At 37.3% G+C, this 21,381-nt stretch overlaps 1 protein-coding gene across 1 annotated transcript in view; it reads left to right on the top strand.

Moving 5' to 3' along the window:
- The window catches only part of sl (small wing phospholipase C gamma 1), a 602,812-nt gene that overhangs the window by 417,024 nt on the left and 164,407 nt on the right, over window positions 1–21,381 (top strand). The window lies entirely within an intron of this gene.

Here is a 21,381-nt window from a genome sequence, read left to right as displayed (position 1 = left end):
TTGTTAGTTTAACTTCTGTTCCAGGAAAAATAATAGAATCACTGGTTAAAGTGATGAAGGATCACCTAGACAAGACTGCAGTAATAGTTCAGACACAGCATAGGTTTGTTAAGGGGAAGTCTTGTCTGACCAATTTAATCGGATACTACAATATGGTCACAGGAACTGGATACAAAAAATAATTTTGTTATCATATACTTGGATTTCAGGAAAGCTTTTGATACTGTTGCACATGGAAGCCTCTTTACAAATTGGAGCAGTATGGATTAAAGGCAAGTTGCTACAACAGATAAAGGGATGGTTGAGTAGGAGTGGCAGAGAGTGGTAATAAGTGGACACTGCTCTGCATGGACTAATGTTATAAATGGAATCTCCCAGGGTTCGGTGCTGGGCCCATTGTCGTTTTGTGTATTTATCAATGATATCAATGAAGGTATATCAGGCTTAATGTCCAAGTTTGCAGATGATACAGAGGCTGGCAGAGTTGTTAATGACAGTAAAGGCAGTATGCTACTGCAACAGGATCTAGAAAAGTTAGGCAGATAGGCTCAGAAGTGGCAACTAAAATTTAACATTGACAAATGCAAAGTACTGCATATGAGTAGCAGTAACCCAAGCGTGTGGTACTACACTCGGGGAGGTGGAGAACAAAAAAGACCTGGGGGTAATTGTGCAGTCAGATATGAATTTCTCTGAGCAGTGCAGAGGAGCTGCCAGAGCAGGTCATGGTGTTTTGTCAATGATATATAGGAATTTTGCTAGCACAGACAAGGAGGTGATTATCCCCTTGTATAAGGCAATGGTCAGGTCACGGTCACACCTTACTGGTCTGGAGGCCTCATTTTAGGAAATATGTAGAGTTGCTAGAACGAGTACAGAGAAGGGCAATCAAATTGGTGAGAGGAACAAAGGGGTGCTCTTACCAAGAGAGGCTTAAGTTCTGCAAGTTGCAGCATCTGGAGACTAGGCACATGTGAGGTGATCTGTTTGAGGTATATAAAGCTTTGAATGGTTTAAGCAGGTTCAATGCTGATGGGATACTTCTGCTTGCTCAGATTAAGAACCTGAGGAGGCATAGATTCAAACTGAGGAACGACAGTTGTAGAATAGCTGTGCGGAAATTTGCCTTTAGCCAGTGGGTAGTTGATTGCTGGAACAGGCTTCCATCTGTTGTTGTGGAAGTTGATAGCTTAAATAAATTTAAGGCTAAACTAGACAAACATCTGAAGTGAACAGATGGGCGAAATGGGAAGGATTTTTTTTTGGCTGATGCTATATAAGCTAGCTTTCTTGCATCATTTGCCTCCATTAATGCTATACTGTATGATAGTATAATCAGGGTATGAAAAAGACCTCAGGCTAATTGTGCAGTCAGATATGAAGTTTCTGAGCAGTGCACACAGGCTGCCAGGACTGCTCATAGTGTTTTGTCAGTGATACACAGGGAATTTACTAGCAGGGTTAAGAAGGTGATTATCCCATTTTTTTTAAGGCAATTGTCAGGCCACATCTTGCATACAGGTCTGGAGGACTCATATTACGAAGGGAGTACTGCTCCTGGAAAAGGTACAGAAAAGGGCAAGGAGATTAGCAAAGGGAACAAATGGTGCCCTTACCAAGAAAGGTTTCTCAGACTACACACACAGGGGGGGGGGGGTAAATTCAAACTGAGGAAGGATGCTTGCAGAATAAATGTGTAAAGGTTTGTCTTCTGTTGCTGGAACAAACTTCCATCTGTTTGATATGAAGGGTTTTTTTTTTTTTTTTTGGCTGATGTTGCATGAGCTTGTTTTCTGGCATCACTTGACATTACTAATACTAACACTGAAATTATGTGAATGTAAGTACATTCATATAATGGAAATTCGACTTGTAATTTAAGTCAAATTTAAGTTTTACTCGACTTTATGTAAGTTCCGGCCGGTGCAAACTAAAAATCTTGGAAATATCATAATCCGAACCCAATAACACATTTTTTTTTTGTAATTCGTTCCAAGTCTTGGAAATTGAAAATTTTGCTGTATTACTAAGTTATTTTTCTTTCTAAAAGGTCGTATTTATAATGGAAATTATAAATAGAGGATGAAGAGAAGGAAAGAGAAGAAAATGCTGACGAAGCTCAAGATGAACCAAATGAGGAGCTGAGATGCTTCATCACTAGAGAGATGGCAGTGGCATTTCGTAAAATTGCATCAGCAATGGCGAGGTTTGAGAAAATGGATCCTGACAGCGAATGATTCTTAAAAGTTAACAGAGGAGTGATGTATATGCTTGCTACAAAGAAATCTATGATGAAAAGAAAAAAGCCACCGTCCAGTCATCCATTAATGTTTTTCATAAGGTTGAGCGGCCGACCCCTTCTAAATCTATAGCTCTTAACCTCCGCAGCAGCAGCGTACTTATCAGCTGAAGACGTTGATTCTGGCAACGATGCTCGACAGATAAAACTTACTGACATTGTGCCTGTCTCTTTTCTTTTTTGTAATTTTATAATTTTGAAATTTTTTTTAAATTGCATGCTTTTGTAATTTTTCCTTCACATGAGATAAAAAATTGAATAAATACAGTGGATTCCAGTTATTTGGGCCACCGGTTAATCGGGGCAAATCTTACAAAACAAACCAATGGAGAAAATAGCCAGGGTTTACTTCGCTTAATTGGGGCAGGAGACCGCAGCATTGGAGATTACCCTATGATTGTCTCCAACGGTACCACGCGGTTCAGTCGAAATTCTGGAGGTCACAACCATAAAACAATAAACACAATTAGCAGTCACCTGTTTATTGGGCTTTTCTGTTAGTGAAATCTATCATAAATGGACAGTAAACTTGATCTTACTGAATTTGTGATAATACCGACAGCTGGAATTCTGTGGGTTATTATGGTGAAATGTGTTTACACTTCCATGAAATCTTCAATCATATAAAAAATCCTATTTTTAAAGCTTTGTAACTTGTTATTGATTGCTTATCTTTTTACTGTTTTAAATTTTAGCCCCCATTCACAAATGCAAATTAGTTAGTACATATTAATTATTCCGATTGTCACATATATTCTTCCGATTTTCACGTATCATTTAATTTTTTAATTGGTAAGGTAATAAAGGGTAAATTTGTGCTTAATATATCTTTGTTTTTATAGCCTGTGGATAATATTCCTCCTATTTTTGCTAATTAGAATTGCTGTTTAATAGAATTAAAATTCAATTTACAAACGTGAACACAATGACCGTCGCTTACTACACATCGTATGGTGAACGGTGCTTTACTATGGTGAGTTCGTCGTAACGTGATTTGATTGTACAGTGAATCAATTGTAAATGAGGGGTACATTGTATTTTTAACTATTTGCATGAAACTTCGAATAATTGGGGCAGCCGCTTAATCGGGCCAAAATGCACTAGTCCAGATGTGTCCCAAATAACCGAAATGGACTGTACAATAAATAGTTCAATTCACAGGTTTGTCGAATATTTTTTTTTTTCTGATTCAAGCAATTCAGCGAGCACAGTTGCGAGTGCTGCACAAGCATGGGGGAAATTCCCTGACTTACGTAGCATTCCACGGAACGAAACCCTTACGTAAGTTGGGGAGTTCCTGTACTAAGTGGGCCTGATCTAAAAAGACGTCTGTTATAATTTTCCTATAATTATATGCAACAAACTTAGACATGAATATTTTTTATTCCTAAGAAAATAAAAGAATGTGAAGATGTTAAATATACACAACAATAGTTAAATATGAATAAGCAGAGGTTGTTTTAAAAGAAAATATTCAATAAACATCAAAAAGATTTTTAGATATTTACAACTTATAACCATAATTATGCATGAAAACTGTAATTAAACATGAATAAATGTTAGATATTGTTAAGAAAATAATGGGGGCACAAACAAGACAGAAGTATATCCACAAAATACCTACGCCAGAATAAATGTAGTAAATTTTTGTTTAATTTAAAATTTTCAACAATCAAGGTGATGCAAAATCAATACCTGAATAATGACATATATAATAAACGTACTAATGTGAACAATGCACCTGTTCATTTGAACTTTGAATTACTTCTTCGATATTTAGTGTCAAATTTGAAACACCAAACAACTTTCAATTGGTTATCTCTCAACTTTGAGCGATTTTTTTGATTTAGTGTATTTCATTCTGGAGAATGTGTGTCCACAAATATAAGTGCATCTAAATATGGAAATCATTTTCCTTGCAAAATTCTTAATATTGCTGTAATTACTTTTTGGCAACAAAGAATAAAACTTTCATTTTTGTTTGAAATAGTTATTTAAGTGTAACATCAGTTTTGCATATCTGTTAACTCTTAATTGAATATTTACATCAACATCATCAAGAGAAACACCAAAAGGACTTTGAAACAAAATCTTAAAATCATTGTTTTGTTCATTTTGTAACAAAATAATTTTGCCAACACAAAGTTTGACACAAAAATTAAATCTGTCGACATGTTTTTACACAAATAGCCAAAGCACAGAAAATGTGAGAAAATATTTTTTGTTGTATCTGCTTCTTGAAAAGTTCCACTTTTACTTGGAATGACTTAAGATTAGAAACTAGTTTGCATACAAGATTTCCATTTCCCTGTAGTTTTAAATTGAAAAAATTAAGATGTTCAGTTATATCAGTTAAAAATTCAAGCTTCCCCAACCAAGTCAGATCAGAAATTTCTGGTACAGGTTTAAATTTTCTTTCATAAGCATGTCAGCTTCATTTCAGAGTTAAAAAAAAAAAATTGTTTAAACACTTTGCCTCCACTTAATCACCGTACTTCAGTATGGGTCAGCATATTGTCAAATTCAGATTCAATATATTTTAAAAAACTTTTAAACTGATGAAAATTCAGTTCAATCTAATTTTGCTTATATAATTTACTGTAGAAATGACCTCGACTTAATCACCGTACTTCAGTATGGTACAACATATTGTCAAACTCAGATTCAATGTATTTTAAAAAACTTTTAAACTGATGACAATTCAGTCTATTTTTGCTTATATACAAAGGGTACTAGGAAAGTTTTGCAATACAGCTTTGTTTATTTAATTTTTTCAAAGTAATTTCCTCTACATTCAATACACCTCTCCATCCTCCGAAACCAATCTTTAAACCAGTTCTGCCAAGTTTCACTAGGGAGTAAAGCACACTCGTTGTCCCAAGCCCGTAGAAGGTCCTCATCACTGGAAAACCGCCTCCCTTTTAGCTTCATTTTCACATGCGGGAACAGTGCAAAGTTGCAGGGAGCAAGGTCTGGCCTGTAGGGAGGGTGCTCGAGAAGTTTCAGTCCTGTCGTGGTCAAATATTCGGTGCAGGCTTTGGCGCGGTGAGCTGGAGCATTTTCATGATGGAGGTACCAGGTGTCCATTCTTGACTTTGGCCACAGGTTCTTCATAGATCCAATGATTTTAGGCAGGCATTGTTCAGTATACCACTTAGCTGTGACTGTCTTCTGCGTGTCCAAAACGACACGTTCCACAATTCCACTCGATTTGAAAAATACAGCTATCATTTTCTTCTTTACAGATCAGGATTTTCTGACAATTACGGGTGTATTGTCATCATCAAAGACCCAAACTTTGTTTTGAGCCTTGGTCGGCAGATCGTAATAGTACAGCCAAGTCTCGTCACCTGTCACGATGTTGTTCACATACCGAGATTGTCCCTTATCAAACTTTTTTAACATCTCCCAGCACCAAGTCACACGTCGTGTCATCTGCTCTTCAGTCAGTTGATGCGGCACCCAGAGAGAACAAAGTTTCTTCACGTGCAAATGATCTTGCAGAATCGAACGAATTGCTGGTGCATTTAGGCCCAAAGTATCCTCTATCTGTTGGTAGGTCACTCGCCTGTTTTCGTCAAGCATTTTCCTCACAGCAGTAACGTTTTCCTCCGTAACTGACGTTTGTGGCCTTCCCGGCCTCTCAGAATCCTCCAGAGTGAAATTTCCCCTTTGGAATTCTCTATACCACCTGAATATCGTTGTACGATGTGGACAATCATCATCTAGTGCAAGAGTCTTTTCTTCTAAGCACTGGTCTATGGTTAAACCACGCACGAAATTATACCGCAAAACTGTCCTTATCTCATTTCGTGACCACGATGCCATCGCAAGCACTTTACACTCTCACTGCTAATGAATAACTGAGCCCATCGACTTGGCGCGGCGGCTACTATGCACGTATGAACATGTCTCAACATGCTGCAACAAGCAGCTTCCTGTGATTCTTTGTTGCGTCATTTTGCAAAACTTTCCTAGTACCCTTTGTAATTTACTGTAGAAATGATGCTACACATTACAGACTTTAAAAAAAGAAACTTTTCCACATAGTGGCTGTTGACGAATAATGCAATGTAACCACATTTGTTTCTGGATCCTTTTACTTTCAAATAATTTATCGGTGTCCAATCAATCCGAGAGATTGATTACGTATGCGAGATTCAATAACCATACAGGTTCAGAAAATTGATGCACTGGTTTCAACTTTTCAATCCTAAATATCATTATTATTACTTGGATCGGTGCCTCCGTAGCCAGGTGGGAAGGAGCAGCAGTGGGTAGCACATGCTTCTTGTTTAGACCGGGGTTCGAGCCCATCACCACCAAATACGGAGGATGCAGAAAGGTCAAGGAATGACCACTGCATATCCCGGGGAGCAATATGGCCTTAGTTGTTAATGCTCCTAAAAAAAAAAAAAAAAAACAAACCAAACCAAATATTACTTGGATTAAAAAAAAAAAAAAAAGTTTCAATACTTGAGCACAACTCAGCCTTTTTACTTCACTGTGGTACAATAAATTGCCAAATTCAGCTTAAATCATTTTCAGAAAACATTTAAACTGATCCTGATCCATTTTCAAATATAAATCACAGAAGAAATAACAATAGCAATTACGAAATTTCATTGATGAGCCAAAAAATTATGACCAGCAAGTCATTATGCAAATCAAAGCAACTGCAGGTGAACTACGGCGTGTTTGCGGGTCAGCACGTGGTATAAAAAACTGCTGATACTGAGCTCTGCTAATTGGTGTTACGCTTGTTCTTCAGCTGAGAAAGGCAGCTGACTTAAGCAAGTTTGACAAAAGCCAAATTGTAATGGCGAGACAACTGGGTCAGAGCATATCAGAAACTGCATGGCTGGTGTGGGTGCGCACGGTCAGCCATGGTTAGTACCTACCGAAAGTGGTCCGAGGAGGGGGAACCCATGAACAGCTGGTGAGGTGTTGGACAACCATGGCTTATCGATGCTCGAGGTGAGCGAAGGCTCTCCAGGATGGTACGTGGCAACAGAAGGACGATTGGGGTGCAACTCGCTGGTAATTGGAATGCTGGTGATGGGAGTAATGTGTCACAACACACAGTACCCATGCTAACCACGGTTCACTGGCGACAGTGCCTACAATGGGCAGGTGGGCATTGAAACTGGACCTTGAGTGATTGGAAGAAGGTCTTCTATTCCGATGAATCACATTTCCTGTTGCACCATGTGGGCGGCCAGGTACATGTGCGTCGTTTACTTGGGGAAGTGATGGTGTCATACTTTGGGCGATGTTCTGCTGGGATACCCAGGGTCCAGTCATCCATGTGCTGGGAACTCTGACGTCTACCACCTGCCTAAAAATCATTGCTGACCAGGTATACCCTTTCATGGCAAGGAGTCTTCCCCTCTGGCAGTGCCATCTTTCAGCAGGATAATGCGCCATGCCACACCGCCCGGATTGTTTGAGACTGGTTTGCATAACACAAGGAAGACTTCCAGGTATTGCCCTGGCCTCCAAATTTCCCAGACATCAATCCCATCGAGCATTTGTGGTTTATGTTGGAACAGCAACTCCGATCTGTGCCGTCTCAACCACGGATCTTACAAGAGTTAAAGGATCTACTGGTTACGTGTTGGTACTAGATACCACAAGACACATTTAGAAATCTTGTAGCATCCATGCCATGTCGGGTACGAGCTATTTTGGCTGCACGTGGAGGACCAACATCACATTAGGTATGAGGATAAATAACAGTAGTCTCCTCTACTAGAGAAGCGTTATTTATTCGAAGATGTGCAATACCTGGTATCTCGTTGTGAAGGCAGCCACGATATGAGATAAAATCAAACGATGCCATTACACTACTTATGGAGTTAAATTTATGGGTAAACTATGGTGTATTTACACCAATATTGTATAGTTAATTTCAACCCATAACGTATTATGCCTTTAGCATTTAGTCCTCAAAATATTATCATTATCTTCACCACTTGGCATGCCTGCATTATCAGGGTGCCTGCCCATCCACCATTGAGTGAGCCAACAAGCTCCGAAACGCGTCTGGGTGGTGGTGCCAACTGAAAATAAATAACAGTAGTCTCCTCTACTAGGGAAGTGTTATTTATTCGAAGTAGTGCAATACCTGGTATCTCATTGTGAAGATAGCCACAATATGAGATAAAATCAAACGATGCCATTACACTACTTATGTAGTTAAATTTATGGGTAAACTATGGTGTATTTACACCAATATTATATATTTAATTTCAAAACATAACATATTATGCCTTGAGCATTTAGTCCTCAAAATATTCATCGTTCACTGTGCGCAAAAAAAAAAAAAAAAAAAAAGGTGTGGACAAGAAAAATAACTTTTTGAAATTCATATTTTTTCTTTCTCTGAACTGTAAATGCTCTTTTGACAAATTTTCGATAAAATAAATTTATTGGCACCAGAATAATACAATTACAAATCATTCTGTCAATTTGTAACAAAATGCAAAGAATAGTAAATAAATCTACGGCAATGAGTAATATATATTAGTATCAAAACTGGACAAAGTTTGATGATCGCCGGCATCATGGATCATTTGTAATTTGTGAATGGTCTACATTCACCAATTATGAATCCACAATTTGTGAATGAAAACTGGAATAATAAATTTACTTACTCTTCAGCCCTTCTATCACAAGTTAGAAAAAATTGGTGTAATGAGTAAATATTCTCATGTTCTAAGAAACTTAAAAATGTAGAATCACAGAATGGTACATGATGCTTGACAAGAACTGCAGAGCTTTCTTTCTCTGCCATTAAAGCAAATGAAAATCTCTGTGATTGGCTGGATTTTTTTGTTTCATTTCCCACTCTCGTTTCCCAAGTTACTCCTTCAAGTAACTTTGCAACAAATTTTCCAACCAGAAACAAAAGCATAACAGGTACATATAATATAAAAGCATTATAAAATGTGTTATTTATGGTCAGCAATAAAGTCCAAGGCCCATTGGCTGTATAGAAACAAAGCAATAGAAAAGGGTAGAATGTTGTTTTGAAAATGGGAAATGAACCTTAAAACCATAAATTTAATGAAACTTCATGCTCTGGAGTAACTAAAGTAGATGCTTTACTCCACCTGGTCATTGCTTATTCTGCTCTCTGAACACCACGAGATAAACGCTAATTACAGGAAGGGTCGCTCCTAATGCGTTGGCCAATTTCAGAACCCCATGCGCGAGGATAAAAGGGTTCACAATTCAGATGTGCCTCTTGTCAGCATAGTAATAACTCATTCCTAGTCCCCCTCTGACAATCAGAATAGTAGACACACACAAAAAATGTAAATTCACTAACACTAAAATAAAATCTGACTGTGATGTATATATATATATTTGACACTGGTTTTGCTGAATATTTCACGACTATCTTTTATTTACTAATATTTCTATAAGTGTGGAAGAAGTCTAATACTTGGGCAGCCAGTCTCCAGATTGATAAGAATGTGTTACGTTTAATTTTAAAAAAATTTCTAGTTTATTAACCCGATTTGCATCCTATCAGGTCCTATTGGAATTCGTTAATTGTCTTGAGAAATGACTATCTTCCAAATTTCACGGCACCTTTCAAGCTCTGTGCCACTGGGTTTCTGTCGTGTTCCAGCTCTAACTCAATAAATAAAACAAAGAATAAAATATTGTATTTGTTGGCTTATAAGATGCTGTGGCGTGGAAGATGAACCCTAATTTTGGAATGGTAATTTTAAGAAAAAAAACTTTTGAAAAAAATTTATTGTTAATACAATAGAAATTTAAAATTCAATAAAAATAAAACCCAAAGCTAATAAAGAAAGGTATAGGATTATTACTCTTATTTAGTATTATTCAACTTCATATTCATTACTGACTTGATCATCATTATCCTCAACATCATCAAAACACATTCCTCTTCATTAGTATCACTGTCTCTCATCCAATAAATTATCTTCAGTGCCATCCATTGCATCATTTATACCACATTTTTTAAAGAACTTGATCACAATTTTAGTGTTAACATCATGCCATGTCAGCACTCATTCACACACTTTTGCTGTTGATGGATGTTCATCCTTTCCTTACGCATTGTATCATGGTTCCTATCTGTCATTCCTTTATTCTATTGCGCCCACATGTTCTTGAATGGCTTATTGATGCTGACATCTAACAGCTGTAACTGGGAAGTTAATCCACCCGCAATTACTGCCAGTTCTGTGTTCATCATTTCAACCAGCTGTTTGATGTTTTCAGTCCTAAATGCTCTAAACTGATCCCACACTAGTAGTGCATTTTTATGTAGTAGTCCATGAGAATGCGTGGAATCTTTTACAATCCAATCTTTGACATGTGAATTCCATTTGGCAGTTTATCATTCGGTAAAGTTTTTCTTTTAAAAATGAACGTTGGTGGAAGTTTGGTACCATCAGAACAACAAGTTAAAACTGTGGTGTAGGTAGCACAACATAAAACTGCGGTGCGGGCATTCTCTGAGCGATTCTAGTTTTTGCATAAACTTAACCTGTTTCTTTTCATGAAGCGATAACATCACAATTCAGTTCCTTTAAAGTGGTGTATCCCAATATCAGCTGCTTGTTTCCGTGCTTCTACTACTATCATTTTAGTACTCACTGCAATACCCACATCATTAAGTTCCGTTATCCATATATGAAAATTAATTACGTTTGATATTTCAAGGGATGTGTAAAAACTGGCCCTGAGATAATCAGCCCTAGGTAATGGCCAAAATTTCCACACCTTTATAAATTATACCGACTTCGCTTTTTTTACATGTTATGAATTGGAAAAAAAAAAAAAAAGATAATAATAAAAAATAAAAACTTTTTCTCTGTGTCCTTTGTGCTCATTGATAAAATGCTAATCATATTTTCTAAACATAGCTAAAAAAAAAAGTAATTGTTTCGGGTTTCACAGGAGCCTCATGCGATTTAAATACTTTTTAAAATCAATCCTTTAACTAAACTTAAAAATAAAACTTTTTCCTTCTGCTTTTTTTTTTCTTCATTTATCTCTTTTTTCATCTATGCTTTTTTTCTGTTTTTTGTCTAATTTTAATTTTTATGCTGCACTCAGAGCCACAAGAACGCAGGGCCCTATTGGCAATTGGCCTAAGGCCGGCCCTGATTGTTGTCTTCCAGGTATTCTTTTAGCTACTCTTGGGTCATCATCATCATCATTATCAGCCATTTTCAATCCACTGCAGAATAAAGGCCTCTTCAGCAACTTTCCAGTTCCTTCTGTTTTGAGCACTGGCCATCCATTTACTACCCACAAACTCATGAATTTCATCTATCCATCTCCGCCTTTGTCTTCCAGGTTTTCTTCTAGATCCTCTTGGGTACCGTTCTGTTATTTTCTTAGTCCATCTGTCATCGTGTCATCGAGCTATGTGTCCTACCCAAGACCATTTTAGTTCTTTAGTTTTGATAAGAATGTCCTTTACTTGAGTTTGCTGCCTATATTTAACCCCAGGGGCTCACATCTGGTGAGTATGGGTTTGGCACACCCAGGATATCATCATTCTTCTTTTTCTTGGTGATTCCCCTCTCTCTCTTTCTCTCTCTGGGTAATTTGGAAATTTTTTTTGGCTGGTGTAGCATAAGCCTCAGACTCCTTGTACTATATGGCTAATAATAATAATAATAATCCATGTGTTTCTCTTCTTATCTAACAGTTTGATTCCCAATATAATTGGTTCCATTCTTTGCTGTGTAGTTCTCAGCTTCTCTTCCATTCTTTTGGTGAGTGCCCAAGTTTCACTTCCATAAGTCATGGTGGGGAGTATACATTGGTTCATTATTTTACATTTCAGACAAATTGGGATATAGCTCCTCAGTATGTGACTATATTTCCTGAATGCTATCCATCCAAAATTTATTCTTCTCTTGACTTCCAGCCATTTATCATTATTGCAGCTAATGACTTGTCCCAGATAAGTATATGACTCCACCTTTTCAATTACTGCTCCTTCAATCATTATTTCCCTTTCTGTGGCATACTTGTTCATCATTGCTTTTGTTTTAGCCATATTCATCTTTAGTCCAAAATCCTTACTAACTGTGCATAACTGATTAAGATTTTCCTCTAATTCTTTGGGATAATGGCTTATGACCACAATGTCAACTGCAAATCGTAAATGGTTTAGGTGCTCTCCGTTCACATTGACTCCTTTCTGCGACCAGTCTAATCTTCTGAAAGCTTCCTCAAGGGCAGCAGTAAACAGCTTCAGAGATATTGTGTCTCCTTGTTGAACTCCTTTCTCGATTTTAAATTTCCTACTGTCTTTGTCTGGTCTAATAAAGGAGGTACCATTCTCATATATTTTCTTCAAAATCCTAATATGTGGGGTATGTATGCCTTTTCATAATTCACAAATGCCAGGCATAATGGTGTTTTATATTCATTTGCTTTCTCCATTAGCTGTGATATTAAGTGAAGATGATCCATAGTTGAGAATCCTGTCCTAAAGCCAGCTTGCTCTTTCGATTGATTCTCATCAAGTATTCTTTCTAATCTGTTAGTAATGACCCTTGTTAACAACTTGTAGATGTGAGATAACAAGCTAATTGGTCTATAATTTCCAACTTCTGATTTATCTCCTTTCTTATGCAGCAAAACTATGATTGCATTATTCCACTCCTTAGGCGTCACACCTTTTCTAATGCACTTTGTGAAGAGCCTTGCCAATTTTTGTATTATGTCTCTTCCTCCCAATTTTAACAACTCTACAGTAACTTCATCTTCACCCGGGGCTTTCTGATTCTTCATTTTCTTCAATGCATGTTCTACCTCATCAGGAAAAATATCGGGTATGTCGTATGTGTTCCTAATTTGCAATCCATCTTCCCCACTGCTGGTATCATTCCCTTGCTCCTTGTATAATTCTTTATAGTAGTCTTCTGCTATTTGAATTATGCCTTCTCTGCTGTTTATAAGTACAGCATCGCTATTCTTCAGTTTCAGTATCATTTGTCTTTCTGTATTACTGTTTGTGGCTGCTGATTTAAATTCTTTGTTTTCCCTTAATGCTTGTTCTACTTTTCTTGTTAAATCTTCTTATGTCCTCTCTGAGTCTCTTTCTAATGGCTTTACATTACTCAGTATACTCAATTTTCTCCTTGCCAGTGTTTATCTTGCTCTTCATTTTTCGCCTTCGGTTCATCATAACAAGTGTTTCTTGACTAATTTTTTCTTCTTTGGATTTATTTTTCCCTATAGGTTTCTTGGGCTTTATCACTTTCAGAAAGTTGTAATATTCCTTGTCGATATCTTGGTTCTGAGCAGTCTGCAGAAGCTCAAACTTGTTCTTTAGTTACAGTACATACTGCTTTTTCTCCTCTTCTGTTATCTCAAAGACCTTTGTATTATTTACTCGAGTCAGTTTTTTCCTTTCCTACATCTATATCAAGTGTACATCTTACCATTCTGTGGTCACTTCCAACATTGTCCTTATTCAGGACAGTAATATCATTCACAATATATCTTCTGTTAGTGAGGATGAAGTCGATTTCATTAGTTGTTAATGCATTTGGACTCTTTCATGTCCACTTTCTGTTCACCCTTTTCTTGAAAAAGTGTTCGTTACTGACAATCCTTGAGATTCTGCAAATTCCACAAGTCTTTCGCCTCTTTCATTTCTTTCACCAATTATAAATTTCCTATAGATCTCCTTTCTGCGCTGTTTTGTCCTTTTCCAACCTTACCATCGAAGTCTCCCATAATAATAGTGTAGTGAGTTTTCTGCTCATCCAGAAGAATCAATTTCGGTGTACATTTCTTCAACCTCTTCATCATCATGACTCGATGTTGATTCATAAATCATTATAACCTTTAGCTTGTACCTCTTAGAAATCTTGAGTATTAGTCTTGATACCCTTGGTGATGTACTTTTGAATTCCAAAATGTTTTTTAAATCTTTATGGACCAAAAACCCAACTTCACCTTCACTCCTTTCACTGTTTCCATTGGTGTACAGCAGATTTCCACTTGATTTCCATAAGTGATTCATTTCTTCTTGTTTCAGCCAAACCAATGATATTCCAATTCACATTTTCTAATTCCTTTTCCAGCTCTAATATCCTGTCTTCACCGATGAGTGATCTTACTTTGTAACAGGCCAAGTTCAGTTTCCGTGCATGGCACCCTGGTCTTACCCAGATATTCTTAGCACCCTCTGCTTCCACTCTGATCCTCTTGCTGCCGTAGGGGCGGGTGAAAGCCACTGGGGACTCAGGGCCATTTGTTTTGTCTTGCTGTCGTATTCTGGACAGTTTGATCTTTTCCTCTTCACGCTGACCAGACATCTTGAAGAGAACCAATCTACACATTCGTTGCCACCTAAGTGATGTAACAGGGCTTACCATTGAGAAGGTGTGCAGGAGTGGATTTTAGGGAGGCAGGCCAACCGGACTTCTCCTAAATCTTCTGTAATAGAGATATTGGATCCATCAGTGTCTTATACTGAGTGTCTGATAACACACAGGATACCTGTTCCCCTCTAACCCCCACTCTTGGGTAATATTCTGTTATTTTCTTAGTCCATCTGTCATTATCTCTTCGAGCTGTGTGTCCTGACCATTTCAATTCTTTAGTTTTGATAAGAATGTCCTTTACTTGAGTTTGCTGCCTAATCCACGTGTTTCTCTTCTTATTCAACAGTTTGATTCCTAATATAATTCGTTCCATTCTTTGCTGTTTAGTTTTCAGCTTCTTTTCCATTCTTTTGGTGAGTGCCCGAGTTTCACTTCTATAAGTCATGGTGGGGAGTATACATTGGTTCAATATTTTAAATTTCAAACAAATTGGGATATTACTGCTCAGTATGACTATATTTCTGGAATGCTATCCATCCGAAATTTATTCTTCTCTTGACTTCCAGCCATTTATCATGATTACAGCTAATGACTTGTTGAAGGTAAGTATGTGAATCCACCTTTTCAATATCTGCTCCTTCAATGACTATGTCCCTTCCTTTGGTATACTTCTTCATCATTATTTTTGTTTTTACCATATTCATCTTTAGTCCAAAATCCTTACTAACTCTGCATAACTTTAACCCCAGAGGATCACATCTGGTGAGTATGGGCTTGGCACACCCAGGTTACTGTGCTGGATGTCATCATTCTTCTCTTTCTTGGCAATTACCTTCCACTCCTGACTATTGTTTTTTCTCTCTCTCTCTCAGGGTAACTCAGAAATTTTTTTTGGCTGGTGCAGTAAAAGCCTCAGGATTCCTTGCACCATATGGCTAATAATAATAATAACTGATTAAGATTTTCCTCTAATTCTTTGGAATCATGGCTTATGATCACAACGTCATCTGCAAATCGTAAATGGTTTAGGTATTTTCCATTCACAGTGACTCCTTTCTACAACTAGTCCAGTCTTCTAAAAGCTTCTTCAAGGGCATCAATAAACAACTTCGGAGCTATTGTGTCTCCTTGTTGAACTCCTTTCTCAATTTTAAATTTGCTACTGTATTTGTCTAGTCTAGTAAAGCAGGTAGCATTCTCATATACATTCTTCAAAATCATAATGTATGTGTCCAGTTCCTGAAACATTGCCTTATGCTGTATAGCTTTTTATGATCCACAAATGCCAGGCATAATGGTGTTTTATATTCATTTGCTTTCTCCATTAGCTGTGATATTACACTTTGAAGGTGATCCATAGTTGAGAATCCTGTTCTAAAGCCAGCTTGCTTTTTCAAGAATTCAAGTATTCTCTCCAATCTGTTAGTAATGACCCTTGTGAGCAACTTGAAGATATAGGACAACAAGCTAAGTCTGTAATTTACAATTTCTGATTTATCTCCTTTCTTATGTAGTAAAATTATGATTGCATTATTCCACTCCTTAGGCGTTATGCCATTCCTAATGTATTTTGTTGAGAGTCTTGCCAGTTTCTGTGTCACGTGTCTCTTCCTCCTAATTTTAACAACCCTACAGTAATGTCATCTTCACCTGGGGCTTTTTGATTCTTCATTTTCTTCAATGCATGTTCTACTTCATCAGGAAGCATATTGTGTATGTTGTATGTGTTGCTAATTTGTGATCCATCTTCCCCACTGCTGGTATCAATCTCTTGCTCCTTATATAATACATTATAGTAGTCTTCTGCTATTTGAATTATGCCTTCTCTGTTATCTATAAGTACACCATCACTATTCTTCATATTTAGTATCATTTTTTGCTGCTCATGACTGCTGATTTAAGTCTTTTGTTTTCCCTTAATGCTTGTTCTACTTTTCAGAAGGATATAAGAAGGTTCTACTTTAACCTTCTTATGTCCTCTCTGAGTCTCTTTCTAATGGCTTTTTCATAACTCAGTATACTCGATTTTGTCCTTGTCAGTGTTTATCTTGCTCTTCGTTTGTCATCTTCAGTTCATCATGACAAGTGTTTGTTGACTAATTTTTCTTCTTTGGATTTCTTTTCACTTATAGGATTCTTGGGCTTTATCATTTTCAGAAAGTTGTATTCCTTGTCAATGTCTTGGTCTTGAAAGGTCCAGAAGCTCAAACTTGTTCCTAGGTTCCAGAACATATTGCTTTTACTCTTCTGTTATCCCAAACATTTTCATATTATTTACTTGAGTCAGTCTTTTTCTTTTCTTAAATCTATATCAAGTGTGCATCTTCCCAGTTTGTGATCGCTTCCAACATTTACACTGTTCTGGATGGTAACATCGTTCACAGTATATCTTCTGTTAGTGAGGATGAAGTCAATTTCATTAGTTGTTAATACACTTAAGGTCTTCCATGTCCACTTTCTGTTCATCCTTTTCTTGAAAAAAGTGTTCATTACTGACATTCCTTAAGATTCTGCAAATTCCACAAGTATTTTACCAATTCCAAAATTTCCTATGGTTTACATTTTTGTTTTGTCTCTTTCCAACCTTAGCATTGAAGTCCCCTATAATGATGGTGTAGTGAGTTTTCTGTTCATCTAGACGTCTCAATTTCGATGTACATTTCCTCAGCCTCTTCATCATCGTGGCTCGATTTTGATGCATATATCATTATAACCTTTAGTTTGTACGCCTTAGAAATCCTAAGTTGTTTAAAATTAAAAAAATTAAAAATGTTGTTTTTAATATCATTATGGATCAGAAAGCTAACTTTACCTTCACTCTTTTCACTGTTTCCATTGGTGTACAGCAAAAAGAGATTTTTACTTGATAAACCTGTGATTCATTTTCTTCTTCTTGTTTTAGCCAAGCCAATGATATTCCAATTCACATCTTGTAATTCCTTTTCCATCTTTAATATCCTATCTTCACCAATGATTGATCTTACATCATAACAGGCCAAGTTCAGTTTCTGTGTCGTACTCAGAGATTCTTTGCACTCTCTGCTTCCACTCTGATCCTCTTGCTGCCATAAGAGGAAGAGTGAAAGCCGCTGGGGACCGAGGGTCATTTGTTTCATTGTGTTGTCATATTTAATAAAGTGCTGTAAGGTCTTTTTCTCTTCATGCTGACCAGGCATCTTGAAGAGAACCACTCTACACGTTCGTTGCCACCAGAATGACGTAACAGCGCTTATCAATGAGAAGGTGTGCATGAGTGGATTTTAGTGAGGCAAGCCAACCAGACTTCTCTTAAATCTTATAAAATAGAAAGATATTGGATCCATCAGTGTTTACATGTTTACTTCTTGAAAGGTGTTGTCTTTTTCACTGTTTCATATTATAATGTCTGTTTGAATTATATTCTTTGAATTGAGCCAGTTTCCTTGTAAATAAGGCAATTAAACTGCCCTACCATTAATATCTGGACACCTGCATATCTACAAATAACCTTTATTTACTGGAAAACTTATAACGTGCTGAAACCTTTAGCCTCTTTTGTGGAACACTCCAATGAATTTTTGTAAATGTCCTCTGATAGTTTCTGCTCTTCAGTCTTCAAAATGGCAGCCAGTTCAGCTCTGTCTTTTGAGTAGTTTCTCTTCATGTGTATCTGGCAATCCATTTCATCCCAGAGGTTATCTTTAGGATTAAAATCCAGCCTCTGGCCTGGCCAATCCATCTCTTCGATCCTCATGTCCTCAGACTAGTCCATCACAACACAAGCAGTGTGACATGGAGCATTGCCCTTTTGCTACAGGTATGGGCGTTCCCAGACTTGCTGACACAATGTAGGTAATGCATTATTGACCAGAACATCTAGGTCGACCTCAGCATTTGTGATTTTGTCCAAAATCGCAAATGCAAAGGGGGCACCAGTGGTCTCAGGTTAAACAATGAAAAATAGGCCTGACTATCACACTGCTTCCACCAAATTGCATTATTATTATTATTATTAGCCAAATGGTGCAAGGAAGCCTGAGGGTTTTGCTGCACCAGCCAGAAAAAAATTTCTGAGTTATCCTGAGAGAGAGAGAGAAGTATGATGATATCCTGCTCAGGACCCTGGGTGTGCCAAGCCCATACTCACCAGATGTGAGCCCCTTGTCAGAATAACATTGTACAATTTGGACTATTGTACAAATTGGAGCAGAATGGTATTAAGGGTAAGTTGCTACAATGGATAAAAGGATGGTTAAGTGGGAGAAGACAGAGGGTGGTAATCAATGGGTGCTGCTCTTTGTGGACTAACGTTATTAGTGGAGTCCCACAGGGTTCAGTGTTGGGTCTACTGTTGTTTTGTATATTTATCAATGATATTGATGAAGGGATATCAGGCTTAATGTTGAAGTTTGCAGATGATACAAAGGTTGGCAGGATTGTTAATGACAGTAATGGCAGTGTGCTACTGCAACAGGATCTAGATAATTTGGGCAAATGGGCTAAGAAGTGGCAACTGAAGTTTAACCTTGACAAATGCAAAGTACTGCATATGGGTAGAAGTAACCCCAGAGAAACGTACCAACTGTGTGCTACTACACTTAAGGTGGTAGAAAATGAAAAAGACCTGGGAGTAATTGTGCAGGCAGATATGAAGTTTTCTGAGCAATGCAGACAGGCTGCCAGGGCAGGTCATGGGGTTTTATCAATGATATATAGGAATTTTGCTAGCAGGGAAAAGGAGGTGATTATCCCTCTGTATAAGGCAATGGTCAGGCCACGCCTTGAGTACTGCGTACAGGTCTGGAGGCCTCATTTTAGGAAGTATGTAGATTTACTTGAGTGTGTACAGAGAAGGGCAACAAGATTGGCGAGGGGAATGAAGGGATCCTCTTACCAAGAGAGGCTTAAGTTCTGAAAATTGCAGTGGCTGGAGACTAGGCACCTGCGCGGTGATCTGATTGAGGTATAAAGGCCTTGAATGGGTTGAGCACGCTGAATTCTGATGGGATCCTTCCACTTGTTCAGATTACGAACCTAAGGGGGCATAAATTAAAATTAAGAAAAGACAGATGTAGAATAGATATGCGGAAATTTGCCTTTAGCCAGCTGGTGGTTAATTGCTGGAACAAACTTCCATCTGTCGTTGTGGAAGTTGATAGGTTGAATAAATTTAAGGAGGAACTGGACAGGCATTTGGAGGGAATGGTGTGATTTTTTTTTTTGGCTGATGCTGCATAAGCTCATACACGTGCTTTCTTGCATTACATGCCACTACTACTACATCTGCCACACCAGGCCAGACTGGTGAGCCATGTACTATGACTCATCACTCCAAAACATACCTGTCCATTGGTCTTCAATCCAAGAACAGTATGACTCTCACTAAGAAAGGTGGCATCTGGAATCAGTCTCAAGCTGCCACTAATCACCCCTACTAATGTCAAATTTTTGCATACAATCATATGTTTGTTCATGATATTGGTCTTGAGTTTTGCACCTACAAAACTAAATTATATCTCATTCAAAAAATCTTAATAGGATCGAGTGTATGAAATTCAGTAATGATGCATTTGTGCAAATGAGAACTGACATTGTAAATCAGGATGTAATAAGCTCAACACTGGCAGTTGAACCAGTAGTGCAATGGATAGAAGACTTTCATGTGATCAATTCCAGGTGTAAGCTTTTATTATTCTATCTACCTTGATTCCTTTTGGCAGAAAAATTGAACGAAGTTGTATAAACATTAGGTGTAAATAAAAAAGCTTGTCATTGGAAAAGGAATTGCCGATGAAATAAACTAACCAGAACTTTATTTTTGACTTTTATAACCAGCTTGTGGTGTTCTACAGCCCACTTGGATCACAAATACCACAAACAAGTCAATCGTGGAATCCACCATTTCTCCGAGTAAAGCAAAATAGCTACTTTGCATGTGTTATAGAAGCATATTAGATATACACATTTACCAACTTTTGACTTTCAAAAGTCTGGAAATCAGGAGAGAGAGTACGATGTAAACAGATGAAAAACAGTTTTTCAAAAAAAAAAAAAAAAAAAAAAAGAGGAGGAATTCATAGCAAACAAACAGGAGATAAAAAGATTTTCAAAAGCAAGGGGTTTTTGTTAGGCCCACGCTGTTAGAAATTAAGTTTCACAGACAATAGAACTGTTTACTCTAAACATAACAGTACAGTATGTTTACAAACATTAAGTTGCCTATGATTTTTTTCAAAGTAATTTATAATTTTTTTGAAAAAGATACTGTTGCAGACTTTGCATCCTTCAGAAATGTTGAGTCAAAGTTTTGCTTATAACAATAACACTGCTGTTGAAACTTGGCTGTCAAGAGCATTTCCAAAGCTTCACAATCTGAATTCAGGTGTGTGTGTTTGTGCGTGCATGTGTTACACACCTAGCTGGTTAAATATTCTCTTGATACTCAGCATTGCTATGAGGAATTAAAATGCCAAGAATGACTTGGGATAACTTTTAAATCTCATGCTTCCTTATGCACGTAACTCCCTGTCTGAGGCTCATTGTACATTAGTTCTTTCATAATGCGGGCAAAAATTGAGTATGAATAGGATGTGTGCCATGTTGTTAATGCACATATTAAAGTTGTGTAATACTGTTACAGGAACCTTTTCAGATTAATGAAATAAATAAAAGCACAATGTACAAAAATTTCTTGAGTTTGATGAATTACTGTATAATGAATGATGAGAACCTATTTTTTTTTTTTTTTTTTTCAAATCCACT

The sequence above is a fragment of the Mastigoproctus giganteus genome, chromosome 7 (assembly GCF_048544385.1).
Source record: "Mastigoproctus giganteus isolate SK-2022 chromosome 7, ASM4854438v1, whole genome shotgun sequence".
In the NCBI taxonomy this organism is placed as follows: domain Eukaryota; kingdom Metazoa; phylum Arthropoda; class Arachnida; order Uropygi; family Thelyphonidae; genus Mastigoproctus; species Mastigoproctus giganteus.
This window is presented reverse-complemented; position numbering and strand designations above follow the sequence as displayed.